This window comes from Rhinolophus sinicus, chromosome 16 (genome assembly GCF_057876585.1).
Source record: "Rhinolophus sinicus isolate RSI-liver-muscle chromosome 16, RSI-T2T, whole genome shotgun sequence".
Taxonomy (NCBI): Eukaryota; Metazoa; Chordata; class Mammalia; order Chiroptera; family Rhinolophidae; genus Rhinolophus; species Rhinolophus sinicus.
This window is the reverse complement of record NC_142516.1, coordinates 5,915,348-5,935,283: the sequence shown is the minus strand read 5'-3', so window position 1 is coordinate 5,935,283 and position 19,936 is coordinate 5,915,348. Positions and strand designations below refer to the sequence as shown.

The window sequence follows — 19,936 nt, the reverse complement described above, 5'->3', positions numbered from 1 at the left end:
CGACCCAGAAGAGCAGCCTTCCTGGGCCCCACATGATGTCTGGTGGGTGACCCTTGACCAGCCTGTTAACCCCAGGGGATCCTGCAGGCTTCCTTCAGAACTTCCTGACCCCACTTTGGTGAACACTGCGTCTGTTCAGTCCCTCTGTCTTTATCTGAAGGTCCTCTTGCCTCCCCCTTTGAATGTTCAACTTCAGCCCCTCGTCCTCCAGGAAGCCTTCCCTCCCTGGAGGCCCTCGCTCTCCAGTTTGTCACTGGTGTTATTTGGTCACAGTGGCGCATGGTGTTCTGACTGGCAGGAGACGTGAGTCCTGTCCCTCCTGCAGGACCAAGAGCTCCTAGAAGTAGCAGCTCCCAGCAGAAACAGTATCTTTTGCCGGGTAGGAGTCCAGGCTCAGAACGCACAAAGAGCTGGGGTCAAATCCCAGCTCTCTGACTTTCTTGCTATGTGACCTTGGGAGGCGGGTTCACTGCTTTGAGCCGGTTTCCTCTTCTGAAAACCCATAATCATAACTGTACCTCTTGCAGTGAAGAAGCAATGTGGAACGGGAGCCCATGTCTGCCCATACTTGGCAAGAGCTAGGGGAAGGAATTAGGGAGGGCAGGAGTTACATCATTCAACTCTTTTCGCAGCTGAGCAAACAAGGGGAGGAGGCTCAGCGAGGTGAGATCAGTTGCCCAAGGTCACACAGCTTGTAGGGGGGGAGAGGCCCAAGCCAGGCTGTCCAACCCGTGCTCAAGCCGTTGGGATCTCCGGTCGTGGGCCTGCCGCCACGCTACTCTTCCCTGGTCTCCGTGGCCTTTGGGCGCCTGAAGGCCGCGTGGTCGCGGAGACAAGTGGCACTGCCAGGGCTGGGCCCGCGGGGCGGAAAGGGTTAACAGCTGCGCCGCATTGGGCCGGCCTCCGGGTGAACGAGCCAATAGGCGCGCGCTGCGATGAGGTAATGCGGAAACCGCGCGGAGTGGGCGGAGCCGGTGGGGACTTGCAGTCAGCACGTTCTGTCTTTCCCCACCTACCTCTCACCTTTGACCTTGATATCCTCCCCGAGCCACAGCCTTACACCCGCAGAACCCCGCTTGCGGGAGTTGAAGTTCTCGGCAGTCCTGAATCCAGCAAAGTCTGCGGCAGGAACCTGGAGACGTCCTGCCTCCTCTGGGCCTCAGTTTCCCTTTTTGTAAGATGGGAGAGGATAATCACGAAAGGCCAGACCAGCAGTGGTTTATTGGATCCCATGACAGTTTGGGGCTTCTCCCTGCCCTGGCCTACACTTAAGGGGCGCAGACCTGGCCCTCAGGCGGTGCCTAACGCCAGAGAGCAAGAGGTCCTCCTGGCCATACGGAGGGAGTCTTCCGGCCCAGTCACACCCCGCTCCAGGCCACTACCCCTCAGCCCCTCCCTATCCCTTGGGTGTCCGCATTTAACGCGCACCCAGATGTCCCTTCGCGGCCACCTAACCCCGAGTTAGCTGCACAAACAGCTGGTTTGGTGGTCAAGGGTCAAAATTCATCCAACCATCAATATTAAATGAGCATCTGCTATATGCAATTCAGAGCTTCGGGCCAGGAAGCAGACTGGCAGCTTCCAGTGATGCCCGGGCTCTTGGGCCCCTCTGGGCCGGTCTGCAGGGGCCGCGCACGGGTCCCGCCGTCTGGGCACGAAGCGGTTAATGCTTTTCCAGCCAAGCTGGCACTGCTGCCGCGGCCGGCTGATTAGTCAGCTCGCGGGGAGGGGGCGGAGGGGAGAGGAGGGGTTCGAGTTGAGAACCGCAGAAAGCTATTCTCAGGGGCTCCCAAGTGTGGGGAGGGCGTCTCAGCAGGAGCTGCAGCTTCCCAGAAAGTTGATTATTTTTAACCTAGGAAGAAGAAAGGAAGGAGGCGAGGGAGAAGGACTCAGAGAAATGAGGAGAGAAGGGAGGAAAGAAGAGCAGAGAGGTGGGGGGGGGGGAAGGAGAGATGGGGGAGGAGGATGGAGAGAGGGGAGGGAAAAGGAAGGAGAGCGCAGGAGAGGGGAGAGGGAAGCGAGGGAGGAGAGGAGAGGGGCAGGCTGAGGCACAATGGAGGGGAGGGGACGGAGAGGCAGGGCCAATTGGAGTAGAGCAAGGCAGCTAGCAGGGGTCTCTGGGAGGGGACTGGATGTGGAGGGGCCTCTGCCTCCCTCTTCAGCCCCTCCCTGCACCCCTCTGACTCGTCTCCCTGTCCCCAGCTCTGTGGGGCTCTTCTGCTGGACCCACCTCAGGCTGCCCACCAGGCCTTCCTTGGCTTGGGCTGAGAGCAGCGCCCTGCTGGGCACCACCACCCCAGGTCTGTGCGAGGCCCTGGGGCTTGGAGAGTTGGAGGGGGGCACAAGGCAGCCGCAGCCCTGCTTTAGGATGCTCTCCAGCCAACATGTCCTTGCCCATGTAGGGACCACTGGGGGAGGAGCAAGGCAGACTGTCCTGAAAACCCCATGGCCTTTGCGGGGAGGGGTTCCTAGAGGGGAAGGCAGAAGGAACCTAGCGCTCCCTGTCTCCTGCCCTGAGGTGGAGCCAGGATGAAAAGCAAACCCAGAGATGGGCCTAAGGGATGGTGCTGGGGACACAGAGACAAACAAGACAGACACAGCTGGGCCCACATGGGGCTCTCAGTCCTGCAGGAGAGGCAGAGGCTGCACAAACTCTCATGAATAATACATTAAATACTGACAAGCACACAGCATGCTGGGAGGGGACTGTGCAGGGGGCTTGAGGGCTGGTCCCAGGGGCCTGACCTCTGCAGGGGTCATAGGAAGGCTCCCTGAGGAAGAGTTCCTGGGACCAGGGGAGGCTAACTAGATGAAGAATAACTGTTGGAGGGGGCTGGGACAGGGACAGGGATGGCCTGGATGGGATCCCGAGGCGCAGACCTGAGAGGCTGAGAGAGGGTCCATGTGGCCTTTGTCCTGGAGGCCACTGGAAGATTTGGAAGCGTTTTAGAGCAAAGAGAGGAGACCAGATCTGCAAAGCCCACTGAGGGCTGTAGAGGACAAGAGTGACCCAGGGAAGTGGTACCAACGTCCTGGGAGAGTGACGGCGGTCTGGCCCAGGGCTGTAGCCTCTGAGACAGAGGGGAGGCTGGCCTTGGATTATTTGGGAGGCACAGAGGACAGGAGTTGGTGTGTCATGATGTGGGAGGTGAAGGAGGCCAGGGAGGTGTCAGGGAGGACCAACAGGAGACTTGTCCTGAGGCCGAGGGCAGCCAAGGGGAACATGTTGTAGGAGGTCAGGCCTTTGTGTTGAGACATGGTGGGGGGGGGCAGGTTGAAGGGGGCAGGCTGAGAGAACAGCTTGAGCAAGGCAGAGAGGAGAAGGGCAAAGGGAACCACGTGTGGTACTGTGGAATCTTCTAGAAAGAGGGGCTGAGTCTGGTTATGGTGGGCCTTGACTGCAGGCAGAGGGTTCTGAACTCCACCTGTAGCGCTGAGTGTCAGAAGTGTGGGAGCAGAAGGTAACTTTCCAATGCTGGACCGTGAAGGTGCTCAGCAAATGTGTGGCAGGGCCAGCTGGGGCTGAGTCTCAGGCAGCCAGTGCCTGTACCCCAAGGCTGGAGGGGGCATATATATGCCTGGAGTGTGTCAGGGGCCCAGCTGACGGGTGTGAGTGTGATAGTGAGTGTGTGTGTATCCCTTGCACTGAGTGTCCTGCCCTCTACTTGAGGACCCAGGGAATACATCCAACTTCTGTAGGACCACAGAATGGCCTGATAGGCCAGATCAAGGGATGATGGATGGAGGAGGACCCTTGCCCCCCGCCCCCAAGTCACCTCTCTGGAAACCCAGCACCATCCCCTTCACTCCTCCCCCATTATTCTGGAACTCAGGACCAGCATCTGACCCGCTCCCCAAGGAGCCGGAGTGGAAGGTACTAAGTTATTAGCTGGAGGGCAATGTCTGTACCCCTAACTACTGCAGGGTATTGAGGAGGACTTTTTGCAGCATCCCAGGGTCCCCCATACCCACTTCCTTCTCAGGCCCCAGCCTATCCTCTCCCAGGATGGGAGGGCAGGTCTGCTCAGCCCAGAGCTGCCCTTCATACCAGAGCCCAGTGGCTCCGCCGAGGCCTGGTCCCAGACAGCAGCTGGGGCAGTGGCCCGGCTACCTGCGGCTTTCACTCTACCTGCAGACTCTTGGATCACATGGGCCTGTGGCTTTCCCATCAGTCCTGCCATCTACCATTAGCCCTCCCACCCCACAGGTTGAGTACACATCATAAAGTCATGGTTAAGATTCAGGGATAAACCTGAATCCAAACCCATTGCTGACTGGCTATGAGCTCTGGCCTCTGTATGCCCCAGTTTCTTCATCTGCAAAATGGGGTTGGGGGTGGGGGGATCATAATGGTAGAGGCAGAGAAATGATGGAGGTAAGGCCCTTAGCAAGGGAAGTGGCCTGTCCCAGGCCACTGGGTGCTCTAAGGTTTCCCCACTGGTATAAGGGGTGTGGGCTGCAGCCCTCCAGGGTGGAAGAGCAGTAGACTTGCCACCGTCTCTCTATGGGCCAAGTGGTGATATTGTGCCTATTTTGCAGACGAGAAAACCAAGGCTCAGAGAAATTGATAACTGGCTCAGCACTCGTCAGCAGGAAGGTGGGTGGAACTGGGGTTCCAGTTCTCAGGCCTGCTCTCTCCCCGGGAGTTCAGTTCCTTCTGCCACTATCCTCCAAGTAAAGAAACGCAAGTACCAAATGCATCTCCTGCAAGGCACCCCACTCTCCCACCCCCAAACCCACACATGACCCTGGCCTGATAGGGCATCTCTGTGGAGCACAAAGGGGGGTCACCGGGCAGAGAAAGAGCCCCACAGGCGCGGAGCCGGCTCCGCGGGCGCTTTTCTCCCCGCTTTCTTCCTCTCTCAGCTCTTTGTTAAGCTCCCTTTCAGCTGAGCCGGCAGAGCCTGGGTGTTCGAGCTGACAATAATTGCTGCGTCTAGACAGTGTCTGGTATGAGGCCTCCCTCTCCCGCGCTCACAGGCCTCCCCAGGCTCCCTTTCCCAGCCCTGCGGCCCTGACCCACGCCCTCTGTTTCCCACACCCCTTCCCCTCTCTGGCTGTCCATCCCGGTCCAGCTTTCCTCCTGCTCAGACCCTCTTCCTCTTCCCCTCCCATCTTCAGACACACACTCACCCCAGTCTGTCCCCAAGGCCTGAAATGCAGGGGACAAAAGTGGTTTTGCATTTGGCTCTGGCTGGGAGACCTTCAGGGGGCACGGAGGTGGCTGTCGGCCCCCTGGGGCCGCTCACTCACTGGATTCTGGGATGAGCTGGGAATTACTAGGATTCACCCTGCTCCTACCCTCATCTTTCCTTCCAGGCTTGGATGGGAACCCAGACAAATCAGCGTGGGAAGGATTTAGGATAGGTACGAGGAAGAACTTCCTGGTGACTCTGACCGTCAGGCATAGATGGAGTGGTTTCAGGGGATGCGAGGGGTGGAAAGTCAGTTTTCACAAGTTCTGACATCCCGTTCCTGCCCCAACTCAGATCAGCAACTTTGGAAGCTTCCCCGGAAGCTAGAGTCTCCTCATTAGTATCAGAATTGAGGCCCTCAGGGTAATCCTGAGACAGTAATAATAACATCCAGTGTTTGCTCAGCCCTTTTCCTGCTCCAACCACTGTGCAAACTCTGTACGCATATTCATTTATTTAATCCTCCCTACAGTTCTGAGACAGACAGACAGACAGACAGACAGACAGACAGACAGACAGACGGAGAATGAGGAAACTGAAGCCCAGAGAGGTTAAATAACTTGCCCAAAGTCAGAGCCAGAAGTGGAGGAGCCTAGATTTGAAGCCACAGAGGCCAGCTTTAGAGTCCCCGTAACCACGAGTAAAAGGAATATTAAATGCCTACTGAATACCTGGGGCTGAGATGGTCACTTGACATGAACTATTTCCTTTATTCTCACAAGGCTGTTAGATAGGATCCAGGATTATGCCCATTATACAGATTAAGCAGCCCACGGGTGCTGGGTGTGGCCAGGTGGTGTCAGAAAGCCTTGGTCATGCAGGCCCTCGCGGTGGGGCTGTTGTGTTGCACGTAAAAGGCTTGGCATGGAATAGCAGCTTAATAAATGTTACTATACCATTTCCTACATCTTCCCTCTGGGCTTTCGTGAGCACCTCCTAGGCACACAGCCCTGGCCCGACTGGGGGAGACAGGCCAAGGTGGGGCTCTGTCCTCATGAGATCATGGCCTAGAAGTCAGCCAGTTTCAATCTGGAGAGAGAAGTATGAGGATGCCAGGGATGGAAGGCCTCTGGGAGCCAAGAGGCAGAGTCCTAAATTCGAGAAGTCTTGCTATAGGAGGTCCGATCAACACTGTGTGTCCTGGAGGATAAGAGTGAGCCAGGCCAAGAGGGGAGGGAAAGGTGTTCCAGGCAGAGGAAACCACACACAAGAAGGTTCCAAAGTGAGAGAGGACCAGGGAACCCTATGCAGCTTTGTCACACCAAACAGGTGCAGGGGGGTGGGGAGAGAGTTGGTGGGGAGCCATGAGGCTGGAGCACGGCTGATTAGGAAGGGTCTCCACTGCCAGGAGCTGGGAGCTGGGACTTCTCCCACGGCACGGCATGGAGGCCAGTCAGGAGACTGCTGCAGGGGCTCAGGCAAGCAGGGCTGTGCTGACCAGGACGACGTGGCATGGAGCAGGCTGGGTAGATCCGAGATGCCCTGAGCAGTAATAGAAAGATCGCCTCCTCTGATGGTCAGGGCTGGCCTACAAGTTTGTCTCCAGTGTCAGACATGGGAAATAATGAGGACAAAGGCTTGGAGGTGAGTGAGGGTAGCCAGTTGTGTTCCTGGAGGAAAACAATGGGGCCAGGCACGAAAAGGCCTTCAGCAGCAAGGGGAACCACGAAGGTTTGGAGGCTCAGGTAGGAGGATTAATTAGGAAGAATGATCTGCAAGCTTTGCAGGCTGGATTAGAAGGGCAAACCTGGAGGTAGGGAGGCTGTCCCTGGGAGGAGGCCTCTGCTGAGCGGGTCTGCCTTCCCCAGCAGACTTGTCCTGTTTTCAGCCACTCCTCCCTTTTGCAGAGTCATTCCTACCTACTGTGTTTCTCTGAAAATAAGACCTAACGGGAAAAGAAGCCCTAGCCTGCTTTTACAGGATGACATCCCCTGAACATAAGCCCTAATTTTGTCTTTTGGAGCAAAAATTAATGTAAGACTCGGTCTTATTTTCGGGGAAACACGGGACTCTCTCTGAATGGGCTGCCTCGCACCCTCCTCACCCAGGTAGAGATGGAAGAAAAACACTCGCCATTCCTTTCTCATCCAGGCCATCACTGGACATGTCAGACAGCACATGTCCACGCCCAAACACCTCTCGTGGCCGCTGGGGCCGGCATTGGCAGATCCATCGATGAGCTCCGCGCTTGCCACCTGGGTCTGCCTTGGAGTGGAGCCATGTGGCCACAGGCCTGGGTTGTGGCTTCTCTGGCCTTGCCTCCACATAAAATGCCCAGCATGGGCCCAATCAGGAGCTGTGGGCAAGCAGAGACAGCATCTCCTCTGTGTAGGCTGTGAGATGCTGATGTGATACTGGGAGTTTACAGGCTGGTAAAGGAGAGAAATAGGAACAGGCCTGTGATATGAGGCAGATGGGGATGGTCTGGTAGCAGGAATCGTGGGTGAAGACCTGGCTCGCACAGGTTTCCCATCCCTGACCCTAAATCCCTGGGCAGATGATTCCATAACTTTTCCGGTTGTAGAAAAATAATACGACACATACACCACATATTTCCTAACACCCACAGTGATGTGCAGGGCAACCCCTGCAGTCAAACACAGGAATACGTTTACAGCATAGCATACGAGAAAACAAATGTTATAAACAATCTCTGACTCAGTTTTCTCATCTCTAAAATGGGTCAATACTGGCACATGGGCAGCTCACAGGGTTGCCCACAGAATTTGATGTCTCCCACCGTACCAGCTGCCCTGCAGTGCCTCAGACACAGGCTCATGTCCTGCCTCAAGCCCTTTGTAATTGCTCCTGCTCTGTGGAATATTCCTCCCCAGACATCTCACGAGATAGCTTTTCTACTTCCTTCAGGGCTCTGCTCAAATGCTACCTCCTCAGCGAGATTTGCCCTGGTTGTCCCCGTCTCCTCTCACCCTTCTTGCTCTCCTTTCTCTTTCTTCACAGCCCCTACCATCTGCCATATAATGTAATCAGTTACTCATTGGTTAATTGCCTACTCTCCCACAGTAGAACCTGAGCTTCGTGAGGGCCGGACTTTGTTTTGCCACCTGCTATGCCTCCAGCACCTAGGACAGTGCCTACCCAGGTGGATACTCTGATTTTTGTTGAATGAACAATTAATTGTCTGTTAAATGTGTCTGGCCCATCAGAAAGGTGCAATAAAGCCCAGCTGGTACCATCACCATTATTGTTGTTATTGATGCGGCTGCTATATTATTATCATCATCATCATTATGTTCCTGAGCTGATCCCAGACCTTGGTTCTGTGAAATGGGCATTCTGGGAACTGAGAAATCAGCCACCAGAAGTGGGTCAAGTCCCTGCAGGAGAGACAAAGAATGCTGTCTGCCCCCCTTGGAGAGCCTGCGCCCCTCACTGCAGAGAGAGGCCCAGGAGAAGCTTGGAGAACGCCAGCCCCAGTGAGCAGGGCTGCCAGAAGGCCATACATAATTCATTGCCAAATGGGGCCTCAGGCGGGGCGGCATGCACTGGGGGCTCACTCTGCGCCTGGCACTTTGCTGACTGCTCCTCACATGTTGCCTCATTGCATCTTCACGGATTTGCAGGGTGCGATCCTTCCCCACCCCCTGCTTTACCCAGGAGGAACCAGAGGTTCAGAGGATGGGGCCACCTTGTTCCTCAGTGGCCAAGCAGGGCCTCAAGCTAGCAGACTCAGATCCAGCAGCCCCTAGTCACCTCCTCACCATGGAGGGAAGATACAGCCCTGGGGGCAGGGGAGGGCAGGAGGGGACGCACCGACACACACAGGGCATGCAGAGGATGGGCTGGATCACAGTACGGCTGAGGAAGGCCCAAGGGGCCATTGCGTCCTGGCCCCAGCCCATCTCCCCACCCAAGGTGCTCCTCTCTTGAGGAAATGCTTCCTGCTGTGGTCACCAAGAGTGCTGGCTCTGGAGTTTCTGGGGCTCAGTTTGCTCACATATAAAATGGGAATAACAGATGCCCCCACTCCCACCTGGGGCTATGAGATCATGCTGTTGTCTGCTGAGGGGAAAAGTGAACCCCAAAAGGTTACACACTCTCCAATTTTGTTTAGATAACATTTTTGAAATACTGAAATTTTAGCAGTGGAGGACAGATAAGATGGTTCTAAAAAAACATGGAGGAGGGAACTTTGTGGCGACGGAAACTTTCTGGATCCTGATTATGGTGGAGGAAATGCAAACCTGAGATAAAATTGTATAGAATTAAATACACACACAAAAGAGTCGAAGGAAAACTGGGAAATCTGAATAAGATCCATGGGTGGTGTCACTGTCCATCCCCCAGTTGTAATGTTGTCCTTTAGTTCTGCTAGACGTTTCCATTGGGGGAAACTGGGTAAAGGGTACCTGGGATCATTCTGTATTATTTCTTACAACTGCATGTAAATCTACAATTATCTCAATACAATTTTTTATTAAAATAATGTCACCTTCCTCTGCCCAGGAAGAGTTAAGTGAATCATTGCAATCAGGTCTCCCATCACAACTGCTAGTCCAGGCCAGGGAGAGGTGGGACATCCTCCAGGTCAGGCCGTGGAAGTTTCCTCAGCTGTGAATTGTCCTTCCTGCCTCACTGCCAGCATCCGCAGTCTTTCTCCCAGAATGTCCCCATCCTCTTCCAGCTTCCCATAGATAGGAATTCCGTACCGCCCCAAGGGACTCTGGGATAGACTGTAGGAGAACAAGGCAGGCCTTTGTCATCAGACCCCTATCTGCACCAGCCATACTCAGAGGCTCTTGCCTCTGAAACACAACCCCCACCCCCTCTGGTCTCCTGCCTCTGAGAAAGTTAGGGGCAGCGGAAAGAATGCTGAGTGTCAGGCAACGTGGGTCCTAGACCCAGCCGAGCTTCTGCCTTACCACATGGCTCTAAACAACGCCTGTCCTCTCTCTGGTTCTTAGGTTCCTCACTTGAAGCACAAAAGAATTGGACTACATTATCCTAAGGGTCTTCTGGACTCACGAAGAGGTGGACCTGGCCCCTGTGCTGCTGGCCAAAGGGGACTTTCCTTCACATTCTGTGTGGTTGGGTAAGCAGAGCTGGGACAACATTACGTCTAGCAGAAGTATAGGACAACATTACAACCGGGGTATGGACAGTGACACAACCCACGGATCTTATTCAGATTTCCCAGTTTTCCTTAGACTCTTCTGTGTGTGTAGTTAGTTCTATACAATTTTATCACAGGTTTGCGTTTCCTCCACCACAGTCAGGACCTGGCCCTTTCTTACATGTGACCTTGGGCCCTCCCTGCCTTTCAGCATCATTACAGTGAGAGGGTTACACAAGCTCAGGTCATTAAGTCACTCAACAAACATTTGTTGAGCACTCACCAAATGCCAGGCCCTGGCGTAGAACCTGAAGAAAGAAAGGTGGGGGAAAAAATGCATCCCTGCCTTCTGGAACTTGCAGTCTAGGAGGGAAAAATGCCACAAATATATTAATAATTGCAGCTGAGATTATGCAAAGAAGGAAAGTGCTCAGCTGGGATGGTGGATTTCAGGGCCGTAGTGAGGGCTTCCCTGAGAAGTGACAATTTTGCTGAGCTCTGAGTAAGGAATTCACTCTAAACAAAAGGGGGAGTCATGGGCCGAGGCTGCTCCAAAGTAGGGAGCAGCAAGAGCTGGGAGCCTAGGCCCAGAGATCACATGGTGTGAGAGGCCATGATCCAGAAAGAGGCGAACAGCTTCAGTGCATGACACCAGGGAGCAGGCACAGGTGCCAGGCAAACCTGGGAGGCCAGGGCGCCAGGTCAAGGGGCCTCATCCACCCCAGGCAGAAGGGATCCTTTGAGATGCGTCATGCAGGAGAATTACCACATTGGCATTGTGTTTTGAAAATCTCCTGTTTACCAAGAGAAGGGGTGGGTCTCATGGGCCCTCATTGTTGCCTGAAATGATTTTCACTGTGGTGTTACTTCAACACATACAAACACAAAACGAGCTGTAAACTCCTTGTAGCTCTCTCTATACAACCACACAACCAGGACAAATTGGTCACTCAAATACGAAATCAGTTCAAATCAGATTACTTTTATGTGACATATTGTCTTTTGTTTGAAACCCTGTCACTGGTAACAGTGAAAATATGGCCCCACCACTGTGGCTTTGAGTGTGTGGGGGAGAGAAGAAGGGCCTTTTAAATCAATAAGAAAAAGGCAGACAATTCCGGAGAAAAATAGGGGGAAAAGTTGATTTAAAGTACCTCACAAGAGAATATCCAAATGACCAACAAATGCATGAAAACGTGCTCAGCTTCGTGACTTATCAGAGGAAACACAAATTAGGACCACGGTGAGCTACCGCTTCAGACATCAGAAAAGCTAAAGTGAAGACTGACGATATCGCAGGTGGGTGAGCACGTGGAGCAACCGGAACTTACGCCTCACGGTGGGAACGTAAACTGGTCCAACCCCTGTGGGAAGCGCATCAGGAGGACTGGAAGTGAGCAGCTCAGCCCTCTGACTCAGCACTTCGCTCCTAGGCATGTACACAGCAGAAATGCAGCCGTGTGTCCACAGCAGCTCTATATCATAGCCTGACACGGAATGAACCAGAAAGCCCCGCAGCTGCAGGGTGGATCAACCAGGTGAAGACGCTTTGTACAGTGGGTGGGTGGCAGCTCTGAGGATGGGCGATCTGCATCTAGACACAACAATGCAGACAAATCCCATAAACATCCTGTGTTGGACATGTCATTTATATAAAGGACAAAAAACTGGCAAAACGAGTCTATGATGTTAGAATTCGGGGTAGAGGTTACCGTGGTGTGGGAGGAGGGTTAGTGGTAGGGATTTGGAGAAGGGCGACACCCATGGACTGGACAGTCAGGAAGTTGCTAGAAATAGCACTTTGGTCCTCAAGGCTCTGAATTCAAATGAGAGGCCTGACATGGTCTGAGGGGAAGGACCCATAGGAGTGCAGGTCAGGGTCCCCTAGTCCCCCTTTCCTTGCCCACACAGGCCACCAACTAGCAAGAGGTAACCTAGGGCCTATAGCCCACCCTGGGCTGACGGAGCCTAATGCAACTTCTCCTGCTCCAGCCCTATGACACAGCTTTGTTGTTCTGTACCCAAAACCTGCTGACCAAACACTGGGTGCCATGGCTTGACCGGAGGGAGTTAGATGCCAGGGTTAAGAAAGGGGCTGACCTCCGAGGTCAGAGAGCAAAAGCTCCCCTGGGGGAGGAGGCCTTGCCTGCGTCCCTGGGGGATTGGAGATTGGTGGGCAGACTGCTGGCGCCATCTTCCAAGGAAGAAGAGGGGGTTGGGCAGCATGAGGTGGCCGCACTGGCCACAAGCTGCTGACCCCGGCCAGCCTCAGGAAAGCTCAGTTCCAGTCCCAGATTTGAGGATCCCCTTGTGCCTTAATCTTCCTTCCCCTTCTGATTTGAAACTGGTAAAGGAGGAGAGTCACCCTCTGCTCCTGAAAAGTGGTTAAATAACCCACATTGCTCAACAAAGGCCAGTTGGATGGATGCTCAGCTGAGCAGGATTCTGTGTGGATGGCCAACTGGGTCCTCCTCACAGGAAGTTCACTGACAGGCTTCCAGGAAAGTAAAATAAGTTCAGAGTTTTCACTTAAGAAGCACCCACTGTGAGCCAGGCACTGTGCTCAGAGCTTCGACATACAAGCTCATTTAATTCTCCCACTTACACACAAAGAACTCAGACTTGACTGCTTTTACTACCAAGTCTGACAATATCTGCCTTTCAGTTGGAGTGTCTAGTCCCTTTACATTTAATGTATTTATTGTTGTGGATGAGTTTACATCTATGGTCTTGCTGTTTGTTATCTATTTGTCACCTCTCTTCTTCTTTGATCATTTGTTCCTTTGTGCCTCCTGCTGGGTTAATCAAGTTTTTAAAACCATTCCACTCTGTCTCCTCTGCTTTTCAGCTATACCTCTTTATATTTTTGGTTGCTCTCTAGGGGTTACAATATGCATTCTTAAGTTATCACAGTCTACCTTCCAATAATAACACACAACTTCATGTATTCTGTAGGAACTTTACAAAAATAGAATTCCATTTTATCCTCTCCTGTCCTTTGTATTATTGTGATCATATATTTTACTTTTATATGTGTTAGAGATCCAAGAATACATTGTCTTTTTTGCTTTAAGGAGTCGATTAATTTTTAAAGAACAAAAAGAAAACAATAGTTTGTATCTATTCACATATTTACCATTACCAGTGCTCCCTGTAAATCTGAAATTCTATCTGCTATCATTTCCCGTAAGCCTGAAGAGCTTCCTTTAGCATTTCTTATAATGCAGGTCTACTGGCAACAAATTCTCTCTTACATATTCAAGCATGTTTTTGTTTTTCCCTTTGGAAAGACATTTTCACTGATAGCATTCTAAGTTGACAGATTTTTTTTTCTTTCATTGCTTTTAAGGTGTTCCATCATCTTCTGACTTGCATTGTTTTTATGAGAAGTCTGTTGTCTCTTGCATCATTGTTTTCCTATACATAATTGTCTTCCCCACTTCCCCTCAGTGGCTTCCCAGATTTTTTCATCATCATTATTATTATTATTATTATTTTATTGGGGAAGGGGAACAGACTTTATTGGGGAATAGTGTGTACTTTTTCCAAGTTGTTGTTCTTTCAATCTTAGTTGTGGGGGGCACAGCTCAACTCCAGGTCCAGTTGCTGTTGTTAGTTGCAGGGGGCGCAGCCCACCATCCCTTGTGGGAGTCGAACCAGCAACCTTGTGGTTGAGAGGACGCGCTCCAACCAACTGAGCCATCTGGGAGCTCAGCGACAGCTCAGCTCAAGGTGTGGTGTTCAAACTTAGTTACAGGGGGCGGAGCCCACCATCCCTTGCAGGAGTCAAGGAGTCCAACCGGCAACCTTGTGGTTGAGAGCCCACTGGCCCATGTGGCAATCGAACTGGCAGCCTTTGGCATTAGGAGCATGGAGCTCCAACCACCTGAGCCACGGGGCCGGCCTCCCAGGTTCTCTCTTGATCTTTGGTTTTCAGCAGTCTGACCAGCATGTGCCTAAGTATACTTTTCTTTGTTGTTATTCTGTTTAGGGGTCACTGAACTTCCTTGATTTTTTTTTTTTAATCAAACCTGAAATATTCTTAGCCATTACTTCATCATATATGTTTTTTTCTGCCCCATTATCTTTCTTTCCTCCTCTGGGACTCCAATTACATAGGTTTCAAGACTGCTTGATCCTGTCCCATAGGTTACTCAGGCTATATTCATTTTTTCAATCATTTTTCTCTTTGAGCTTCAGTGTGGCTAATTTCCATTGATCTATCTTTAAGTCACTGATCTTTTTTTATTGGGTCTAATCCCATCCAACGGATGTTTATATGACTTTTAATCCCATCTAATGAATGTTTGACTTCAGGTAGTATATTTTACAGTTTAGCATTTGATCTGATTCCTTTGTTGTTGTTTTTTTGTTTCCATCTCTCTTTGTTATGGGTTGAAACAAGTCCCCCCAAAAGATATTTTGAAGTCTTAACCTTCAGTATCTCAGAATATTGCCTCATTTGGAAATAGGGTCTTTATAAATGTAATTAGTTAAGATGAGGTCATACTGGAGTAAGTCATCCAATATGACTGGTGTCCTTATAAGAAGAAGAGGAAGACACAGAGAGAATAGTATGTGAAGATGGAGGCAGAGATGGGAGTGATGTACATACAAGCCAAGGAATGCTAAGGATTGCCAGCCATCAGCAGAAGCTAGGAGAGAAGCATGGAACAGATTTTTCCTCAGAGCCTTCAGAAGGAACTAACCCTGCCAACACCTGGATTTCAGACTTCTAGCCTCTGAAACTGTGAAAGAATAAATTTCTGTTGTTGTAAGTCACCCAGTTTGTGGCTTTGTTCTGGCAGTTCTAGGAATCTAATGCACTCCTAAATTTTCCTATGTGTTCATCCATTCTAATTGTCTTTTCTTATAGATCCTTTAACAAATATAGCATAATGATTTAAGAGTCTGCTTACTAATTCCAACATCTGGGTTGTCTTTGAATCTGTTTCTACTGACTTTTAAAAAAATCTTGTCTATGTGTCACATTCTCCTGTTTCTTTCCATATCTAGTAATTTTTTATTTTATACTGGACATTGTGATGATACCTTGTAGAGATTCTGGATTGTGTTATATTCCTCTGAAAAATTTTGCATAATGTTCTGTTTAATTGTTGGCCACTCACCTTGATCTTGTGGAGGCTTGGTGTTAGAATTTGTTTGGAAGGTTGGTTTTGGTCCTTACTTCTAAGTCATGGTCTCCCCGGATCTCAATCAAAAGTCTGCCAAAACACTCTAACTTGGTGAGATTTAAACAAGAAAATCTGTCTCCCCGATGCCATGCAGCTGCAGAAATCTCTGCTCAGCATTTTCAGCCTTTAGGCTGTGTTTTCCCCTGGGCTTCTTGGAGTCGTGCTCCGTGCCAGCGTCAGCCAAGGATTTGAGGGGAGTTCTCTCCCTTTCTGGCTCTCTTTTCTGGGATTTTTCCTCTCGCAATTTCTAGCTGCTCTGGAGGCACTACACTCCAATTTCCTACTTGTTAGCCAATAAGGCTTCTGCTTTCTGCTTGAGTTCTGTCCTCCATGTACTACATAGAGAATGTGTTCAGGGGAAAAGCCAGATAAATGAGTCTCTCATCAGTATGGCTTCTTTGTTTCAAGGGTCACATCCTCTCCAGTTTCTGACTGCTTCTGGTCACTCTCCCGTAGTTCCTAACCAATCTGTTTTATATATTTTTGTCCAGATTTTATCATTGTTACCAGCAGAAAGTTAATCTGATATAAGCTATTCCTCCACTACCAGCAAAGCAGCACTTTATAAAGTATTACATTATGCTGCCTAAGATTTATAAATTAGTGCTCTTCTTAGGCCTAATTTTAGATTTAACATTGGAAGTGATATGATTTAGTGGAAATCACAGGCCCTCTTGTTGGGGTCTGGAGCCAGCCACCCCTGATGTTCACCCTTGACCCTGATACTTTGCTGTATGATCTTGAGCAAAGCCCTTCATCTCACTGAGCCTCGGTGGCCTCTCTTGTATAACAGGAGTAACAGTCCCTGTCTTGCAGGATGAGGAATGGAAGTAACTTTAGTGAAAGCCCAGCACCGTACCTGCACAAAAGTGCTCAATAGGTGGGAGCTGTTGTTAGCAGTGAACTGCATGGTTCTGTTCCTACAAGTCAAGATCTCCACATGACAGGGCGGTCAGCTAAGCTTAACGTTGGCCTTTAGTAAGTCCCCCATTCTACTCTGTTGACACATTTTAAGATACAAGCTGATGCCCACAAGTTTACTTTCACAGACATGTAAGGGTGCATCTGCTGAGTGCAGGCAGGGACCTATACCCTGTGGGATGGCCCAAACTGTGCCTCTGAGGCAGCACAAAGTCCCCAGTCAGAGGATCAATGAGGGCTCCTGCCAGCTCAAGTCTGGGCTACATCAGGTCTTGATCGAATGGGATGGGCTGGGTTGGGTGACATTCACTTACCAGGTTTAGACAGCGACCCAAGTAAGGAGAAATCAATACACTTGGTATTTATGGGGAGGGTACCCTCTGAAGCAGCAGAGGCCACTGACACAGCAGCCAAAACAAGAACCTTCACAGAGGGGCCCAGTGTCTTCAAGCAAAGCTGTGGGAGCCAAGCCTACATCCTGGACCAGCTGCGTGGTCTTGGGCGAGTCCCTGCCCCCCTCTGGACCACCTTCCACATATCTTCACAAACCGATGACCTCTAAAGGCCCTGTCGATATGGAATCAGAGATCAGGAGTCCTAGCCATGGTCCTGCCTCCAATATGGCAGGTGAGGTTGGGCACCTCAGTTAAATATCTCTGCCTCGATTTCCCCATCTGTACCAAAATGTGCACATGCCCAATACTCTCTTTGAACCAGGCTGTTACAGATCTCTTAAAAATAACAAAGTACTCTGAAAGCCAGACTAACAAACATATATTGCACCCCCAGATCTATGGCCTTGCACTATACTGGGGAACTCAAGTTTTGCATTATAAGGGCAAGCTGGGAAAATGGAGCCAACCCTCCTTGGGGAAAAAAAAAAAAATGAGAGCTTTCAAAAAGAGACAAATAACTTGCAATTTAAATGCATAAGAGACCAGGCTGTGCCACCGCATATGCAGATAGATGCAAATGACATGCAAATGGCCCGGAGTAAGCCTGGGTTTGCCAATATCCTCTGCCAAGCAGCCAGTTATGGGGTTCATCCAGGTCTAGTCTGTGCCAGAAGCTCACATCTGGGGCCCAGAGGCCTTGGGGTGAATGTTCAATTGTACTCCCTCCAGAAAGCTTTCCAAGACCCAACAGGCCGCAGCTCCCTCCCTCCTTTCTAGGGCTTGGATTCTCAATTCTCAGCAAGGATGGTATCTTCTCTCCCTTCAGGCTATGAGCTCTGGAGGGCAACGGCTCCATCACATTCACCACCATGCCCCAGAACTGGCACAGAGCCTGGCACCAAGTAGGCACGCAGGGGCTACCTGCTGAGTGAACACAGGAAGGCAGGATGGAGAGGTGAGTTCATTTCCAAGTCCTCCTTCACTCAGGGAAGAGGCTGAGCCTTCCTTTGGGGTTTTCAGTTGTGCTGTCACTAACAATGGGTGACAGTCAGCATTAGTACCTTATTACCAATGAAGATGAAAGGATTGAAGTTTGCAAGTGACTTACCTAATTTATGAATTAGGAAAGGTTCCACTTGGTTGATACAGTGACATCCTCACCTCTTTCTTTCATTCTGCCCTCCTCTCTGGGATGGGCCAGGACCTGAGCCAGAGGCAGTATACCATAAATATTGGTTGACTAATGAATGGATGAATAGATGGATAGATGAATGAATGAGTGAGTGAGTGAATGAATGAATGGGGTTTCAGTTATCTTTCCAGAACTGCCCATAAGCCATAGCCCTTAAGTTCAGCTACTGATCTTCATCTATTTGTTGTAGTAATTGTGAATTCTTTTTGGTGTTTATAAATTTTAGAGACCACATCACCTCCCCTTGTCCCACCTCTGATTTCAGCTGCAATGAAGTGGACAGTCCTAACTCCTGCTGACAGGCGCACCGCCTCAAGCAGGTGCTTTTCTGCCTTGGAGCTTTTCGCAAAGCCCCCTGAAGCCACTAGCATAGCTCAGAAGTGTGTGTGGGGAAAGGTCCGTGGAACAATGTTCTGTAATGGAGTGCAGGAGCCAGTGGGTAGACGCTTTCTCCCATCTTCTAGAAGGACAATTCTGGGAGGCATGCTGTATGCTTCTAGAGCCCCGGGGAATCAGCTCATCCTCATTTCTCCTCCTCCTCCTTCCCTGCCTCGCTTTCCTGCCTCTTAAGGCCACCCCAAGTCCTTAATTCAGGTTCTGCTTTCAACAGACCCCAAGTGAGGAGAGGGAGAGTTTTCAAAATCTGCCTGCGCCCATGGCTTCGCATCTCATGAACATGATATACATGCAAAGGTGGAAAATAGATTGAAAATGGCTTGTCTTCACAGCCACAGTGAACAATTTCACTGAAAAGCCAGCGTCAAGTGGTGTTGGACACGCCCTCACTCGTTTAGCACAGACTTCTTAGCCTCTTGATCTGTGCAGGATAGAGCAGGCCTGGCCCCACCCTTGCGCAGCTCACAGCCTAGGGGCAGTTGTGACAAGGATATGGATAGACGACTGGAATGGTTCTTTCAAATCCTCAGAACTACCCTGTTCCCCTGTGAATACAGCTGTGTCATTTACGGATGAGAAAACTGGGGCTCAGCGTGGAGGGGCTTGTCCAAGAGAGGCTCAGACAGCTCCTAAGTGGTGCAGCTGACACCTACACCCACAGGATCCGATCCAGACCCTGCAGAGGTGCCTGGAGCTGGCCCACCCGGCGGTGCCCGTGGATGGTAAATGGGATCTGCTTATAGGTCACTGGCCCACACTCCAGCCCAGCATTGTCCAGTAGCAACAGGACTCCAGGTGTAAATGCACATGCCAGCCACATAGGTAATTTTACATTTTCTAGTAGCTTTGTAAAAAAAAAAAAAAAAAAATACTGGTGGAATTCATTCTAATAATATTTGTATTTCACCTAACCTACCCAAAATATTATCATTCTATATGTCATAAATATTTAAAATTATTGAGATATTTACTTTTTTAAAATTCTAAGTCTTTGCAATCTGGTGTGTATCTTACACTTAAGATACATCCGAATTCAGACTAGCCACATTTCAAGTGCTTTCGCAGTAGTGCCACGGGGCTGGTGGCTGCTGTGCTGCCTAGTGCAGCCTGAATACCCCCGCACCCCGCTGTGTGACCTTGGCCAAGTCCATTCCCAGTGTGTCTTCAGAGAAAGCCCACAGACGGAAAGTGCTCTGTAAACTCACTGTAAGTGGCTCACTGCAACCTAGATTTCATCCACCTGCGCTGGCAGACAACGTTGCTGGGGCCAAAGCTTTGGGGAGACACGCACCCAGTTCCCCTTGCAGAAAAAGATCTCTCTTCCCAAGCTTGGACCCCAGAACCCCACCCACGGGGAGAGGGGACTGGAGGGGAGTGGCTGGGAAGGACTCAAAGACCAAGTCTCTCTTCCTCTTGTCTGCTCCCTCTTCCCCGTCCCCCAAGGCGGCTCTACTAATTAGAGTCCATTTTAACCCGAGTGACCTGCCACCTCCCTATTAAAATGCCAGCGGATAGTTCTGCTCCTCCAGGGCAGGGCCCGTGTCTGCCACATGATGTAGGGAGGTCAA

The 19,936-nt window shown here is 50.8% G+C and overlaps 1 long non-coding RNA gene across 1 annotated transcript; it reads left to right on the top strand.

Annotated features, from left to right (window-relative positions):
- The first annotated feature begins 740 nt into the window (after positions 1-740).
- LOC109445927 (uncharacterized) lies at positions 741-19,326 on the top strand. Its single transcript, XR_016019422.1, has 3 exons — positions 741-940; positions 10,121-11,807; positions 17,607-19,326. It is a non-coding gene; the product is annotated as an uncharacterized LOC109445927 (long non-coding RNA).
- The last annotated feature ends 610 nt before the right edge of the window (positions 19,327-19,936 follow it).